The sequence below is a fragment of the Miscanthus floridulus genome, chromosome 17 (assembly GCF_019320115.1).
Source record: "Miscanthus floridulus cultivar M001 chromosome 17, ASM1932011v1, whole genome shotgun sequence".
Classification (NCBI taxonomy): domain Eukaryota; kingdom Viridiplantae; phylum Streptophyta; class Magnoliopsida; order Poales; family Poaceae; genus Miscanthus; species Miscanthus floridulus.
Genome location: NC_089596.1, coordinates 108,011,252 through 108,017,251, shown reverse-complemented (window position 1 = coordinate 108,017,251; position 6,000 = coordinate 108,011,252).

Genomic DNA, 6,000 nt, shown 5'->3' with positions numbered 1-6,000 from the left:
TCAATAAGCGGCGAGGCAAGACCGTACCAATAGGTGACACCCCCCGACGCAGCCGTCGCCTTGCTGGTGCGAAGTCTGAATTTGGACTCAATGACCTAGAAAGGAGATCGAAGAAGAAGGCAATGAGGACTCTTGAACTCATTGAGGAGCATGAAGGTGTAGATCAACAGGCCCTGGATGAATATGCGAAATTGTTTGAGCAGCCCCTGCCTGATGCTCATCTCCAGGCTCTGGCAGCTCTTTTCCATTGGTCTCTTCCTGAAAATCTGGAGGACAGAGAGGGTGCTGTGCTGCTGTGTTAAGTTTCCTAATGTCTTTTCTCGGTCGTTTGACATGATTGTAATTTATGGATCCTTCCAAAATTCTGATTTGGAATGTTAGGGGTTTGAATTCTTTATCCAGACAAGACTCTCTGCGGTCTCTTGTGGTTTCTTCGCGGTCGGATATTGTGTGTGTTCAGGAAACAAAAATTACAAGCTTCTCTCGCAGGATTATTCTCTCAGCTCTTGGGGCTGATTTCTCTGATTATGCTGTTGTCCCCTCCACTGGTGCTAGTGGGGGCATTCTGATTGCCTGGAGACGTCATATCGGTGTTTCTGGAGTCCAGAGGATTGATAACCACAGTGTAACAGTTCAGTTTGCTGCTGAGGATGGGCAAGCGTGGTGGTTAACTTGTGTCTATGGGCCGCAAGGAAATGAAGATAAAATCCATTTTCTGCAAGAACTACGTGATATCCGAGCAGCTTGCCCAGGGCCGTGGATGATTGCCGGGGATTTCAATCTAATTTATAAGGATGAGGACAAGAATAATGCTAATTTTAATAGGGCCATGATGGGTCGTTTCAGAAGGTTTATCAATGATCTTGCTCTCAAAGAGATTCCGCTGCATGGCCGCAAATTTACGTGGTCAAATCAGCAGGTTTTCCCTACTCTAGTGAAGTTGGACAGAGTTCTATGCACTGTGGACTGGGAGGACAGATTTCCTAATTGTTTGTTACAGAGTTTGGCTTCGGATGATTCGGATCACTGCCCCCTTTTGCTTGGCCTAAGGGATAACAACACTCAGGGTCGTCGCAGGTTTCATTTTGAGTCCTTCTGGCCCAAACTGGATGGCTTTCAGGAAGCCGTCTCTGCATCCTGGACCTCGGTTCCTGCTGCTCCATGTCCTTTCATAACTTTGGCAAGAAAATTCAAGGCTACCACCACAGGTTTGCAGAGTTGGAGCGACCAGATGGTCGGTCAGGTGAATTTCCAGCTTGCTTTATCTAGGGAAATTCTCCATCAGTTTGAGATCGCCCAAGATAGTCGTCAGTTATCCTCGGGGGAATTGTGGTTCAAAAACTGTCTAAAAAAGCACAGCCTTGTTCTAGCTTCCCTTCAACGCACAATTGCTCGGCTGCGCTCAAGGATTAGTTGGCTCCGTGATGGAGATGCAAATACAAAGCTCTTCCATCTTCATGCTCGTCACCGCAAGAGGAAGAACTTTATTGGAAAAATTGTTGCGGGTGAGCAAATTTGCACTAGTCATGAGGATAAAGCTGCAGCTATTGATGATTTCTATGAAAATTTGCTAGGTAGCTGTCCTGACAGGGAGTACAGTATCAATTTAAATGAGTTACAAATTGTTGCACATGACCTTGCTGATCTCGAACTCCCTTTTAGTGAGGAAGAAGTGTGGAATACTATTAAAATCTTACCTTCAGACAAAGCTCCCGGGCCAGATGGCTTCACGGGTCGCTTCTATAAGGCTTGCTGGCCCATCATAAAGGAAGATATTATGTTGGCAGTTTCAGCAGTTTGGAACAGGAAGTTTGTGAACTTGGGCGTCCTCAACTCAGCCTATATTACTCTCCTCCCTAAAAAAGATGGTGCTGATCAGCCTAAAGATTTTCGACCCATAAGTCTGGTTCATAGCTTCGCCAAATTAATCACAAAAATGATGGCTAATCGCCTTGCTGGTCGTCTACAGCAAATGGTCTCTCCGATTCAAAGTGCCTTCATAAAAGGGCGATTCATACAGGATAACTTCATGTTGGTTCAGCAAACGGCGAGGCTTCTTCATCAGCAAAAGCAGCCTCAGATTCTTCTCAAGTTAGATATCTCCAAGGCCTTTGATTCTGTGTCATGGCCTTTCCTCCTAGAGGTACTGCAGCAGCTTGGTTTCGGGCAATTATGGAGAGATATCATCAGTGGGCTGCTCTCCTCGTCTTCAACCCAAGTGCTTTTAAATGGGGTGCCTGGGGATCTTATTCATCATCGCCGAGGATTGCGGCAAGGTGACCCCCTATCTCCCATGCTTTTTATCTTGATAATGGATGTGTTGGGGCATATGATTACTAAGGCCACCAGTGAGGGTTTGCTGCTACCCCTGTCATCTTGTGGTTTACAGCACCGCATCTCTATGTATGCTGATGATGTGGCCCTCTTTCTTCGCCCGGAGTCTGGGGATATCACTACAACCATGGATATTCTTAATCTGTTCGGTGAAGCTTCTGGGCTCAAGACTAATCTGCAGAAAAGTACTGTGATCCCTATCAGGTGTGCTGAATTGGAGATTGCTACAATACAAAACCTGCTGCCCTGCCCTCTTTCAGAATTCCCATGCAAATACTTAGGTGTGCCCCTATCTTTAAGAAAACTAACTAAAGAACAAGTGCAGCCCATTATTGACCGCATTGCAGATCAACTACCTAGTTGGAAGGCAGATCTAGTGACAAGGGCTGGAAGAAGAGTACTAGTACAATCTGTTCTTACTGGGATGCTCATTTACTTGGCTATGGCCTTTGATTTTCCTACATGGGCTTTCAAAGCGGTGGATAAAATCCGGCGCGGTTTTCTTTGGAGAGGCCGTAAAGATGCAAAAGGTGGACATTGTCTGGTGGCCTGGGTCAAAGTTTGTCGACCACCGGAGCTGGGAGGCCTAGGAATTTCAGATCTCAAGTCTCTTGGCTGGTCCTTGCGCATGAGATGGGTTTGGCTGCAGAAAACAGAACCTCATCGTCCTTGGGCTGCTCTCCCATTACATGTGCCTGAGCAAGTGAGAGCCTTCTTCTCTGTAGCTGTGAATTCTATAGTTGGAGATGGTGCAAATACTATTTTCTGGACAGATAGGTGGCTCCATGGGCAATGCATTGCAGACCTTGCCCCTCGCCTTTTCGGAGCTATTCCCAAGAGGAGGGTTAAGCAGCGCACTGTCCAGGACGCTCTCACTAACCATGCTTGGATTTCGGACATTCAGGGAGCTCGTACAGTAGGTGTGTTGGTGGAATTTCTCCAATTATGGGATTTATTGATGGATTTTCAGCTGCAGCCGGAGGTTGAGGATAGACACATATGGAGGCTCTCCTCCAACGGACAATACTCGGCTAAGTCGGCATATGATGGGTTCTTTTTGGGTTCTACTCTCTTTGGACCATGGGAAAGAATATGGAAATCTTGGGCACCGCCTAAGTGTCGCTTCTTTATGTGGCTGGTCGCGCACAACAGGTGCTGGACGGCTGATCGCCTGGCACGTCGCGGGTTGCCTCATCCTGAATATTGTCCTCTCTGTGACCAAGAAGAAGAGACTATTGACCATCTCCTTGTCCACTGTGTGTTCGCAAGAGAATTTTGGTTCATTTTGCTCAGACAGGTCGGTCTTCAGATTCTGTCCCCTCAGCCTACAGAGTTGTCCTTCCATGCTTGGTGGGAGAAAGCTAGCAGCAGCACCGCTGATGGGCTGATAAGGCAAGGACTTAATTCGCTTATTATACTTGGAGCTTGGACTATTTGGAACCATCGCAATGGGTGTGTTTTCGATGGAGCAGCTCCAAGCTTAGCTGGTGCTCTGATTTTAGCTGGCGAGGAACGCCGCTTGTGGTCTATGGCAGGGGCTCGAGGATTATCTTTCCTGACTGCCCTCCTCCCCGGTAGTTAGAGTGTCTAACTCAGTAGTGGTCGTCTTGTGTGTTTATGTCAACGACGCGAGTGTAATCCTAGAAACTGGGGTGTGTGCGTGTGTGTGATGTGTAAGGTGTTGTTTGGGCTCTTGCCCTTTATTCTCTTCTTAATTTAATGAAGCGCAGCTCTCCTGCGTTTTCGAGAAAAAAAAATTAATATGCGCTAATATATATACAAGTATAATAAAATACTATAGTATTCATGCATCTAACTACTTTAAATGATACTTTTTTTCCTGGAAGCTTGGCTCGTTTAGCTCGCGAGCAGCTCGCGAGCTGGCTTGAGTTGGCTCGTTATAGCTAACGAGCTAAAATCTTGGCTCGGCTCGGCTCGTTATCTTAACGAGGCGAGCCGAGCCGAGTCGAGCCAGCCACGAGCCGAGCAAGCTAACGAGCTTCGAGTTTTTCATCTAGCCTTATGTCTAGGTGATGAAACATTCACTAGATCTGACTCTTCTCCCGGAGCCCTTTACAAATAATACTAATAATCTGAAAAGTAGTATTGTACTGAATAAAATGGTTGCTCATAGATTAAGGGAGTGTTTGGTTTCCTGGACTAAATTTTAGTCCATGTCACATTGGACGTTCGGATGCTATTTAGGAGAACTAAATATGAGTTAATTATAAAACTAATTACATAGATGGAGGCTAATTTACGAGACGAATTTATTAAGCCTAATTAATCTGCCATTAGCACATATTTACTGTAGCACAACATTGTCAAATCATGGACTAATTAGGCTTAAAAAATTCGTCTCGCAAATTAGCCACAATCTGTGCAATTAGTTATTTTTTTCGTCTATATTTAATACTTCATGCATGTGTCCAAACATCCGATGGGACAGGGACTAAAATTTTCCTGTAGGAACCAAACACCCCCTAACATCATGTCCCATGTATACCAAAACTGCAGTAGTCACTCTGTTCCAACATCTAAGGTGGTTAAGTTTTATCCTAAGTTAGAACCTCTAACTTTGACAAAGTTTTATAGAAAAATGCATCAAAATCTAACATTAAATCCACCATGAAATATGTATGCAATTATTCAGTATTTTAAATGTTAAGATACTTTGTTTAAACTTCGTCAAAGTCATGACAGTTTCACTTAGGACAAACTAAAACATCTTAGTGTCTATGTGTGTGTGAGAGAATAACTTTTACTATCTAAGGCCCTCTTTAGCTTACCCTATATCTGGCTTGTTCGGCTTTTTTTTCAGCCGAAACAATATTTTTCTCTCACAACATTTCAGCCAGAACAGTGTTTTGCTGCCAAGATTCAACAAGTCGAACAGGGCCTAAATCATCAAACATATATAAAAAGTGAGGAGAAAATTTTCTCCTTGCATTTGATGCCACAAATATTACTCTCTGTGTTATGAAAAGATACAATTCTAACACAGTACTGAGTCAAATCGTTTTAAATTTGATCAAATTTATATAAAAAATATCAATATTTATGATATCAAATATGTGTCATTAGATTCATCGTGGAGTACTCGTAAATCATAACTATTTAGTGTCATAAATATTGATACTCTTTTATGTAAATTTGATAAAAAAAAAAGATAGTTTAAATAAAGACAGCTAACTTTTCAGATAGAGGTAATAGTATCTTCCAACTTCCAAGTGCATAGAGTACCTCGTACGGGTGACTTTAGATATTCGAATGCTTAATGTGCTTAAATGATAAATATCGAAAGCGACACCAATAATAAAAGTGTAAAGTGCAATAGCATTGATTGCAAATTGTGAGCGGTGATGCAATTGATGACAAATTATTTGCTCAAAACAAGAAGCACTTAAGGATCTAGGCCCCGTTTAGATAAAAAAATTTTGGATTTTGGCTACCGTAACACTTTCGTTTATATTTGACAATTAGTGTCTAATTATGGACTAATTAGGTTCAAAAGTTTCGTCTCGCGATTTCTCACCCAGCTGTGTAATTAGTTTTTTTTTCGTCTACATTTAGTACTCCATACATGTGCCGCAAGATTCAATGTGACGGATACTGCATAAAAATTTTTAAATCTAAACAGGCCGCTAGTAAAACTAAAATCAGCTT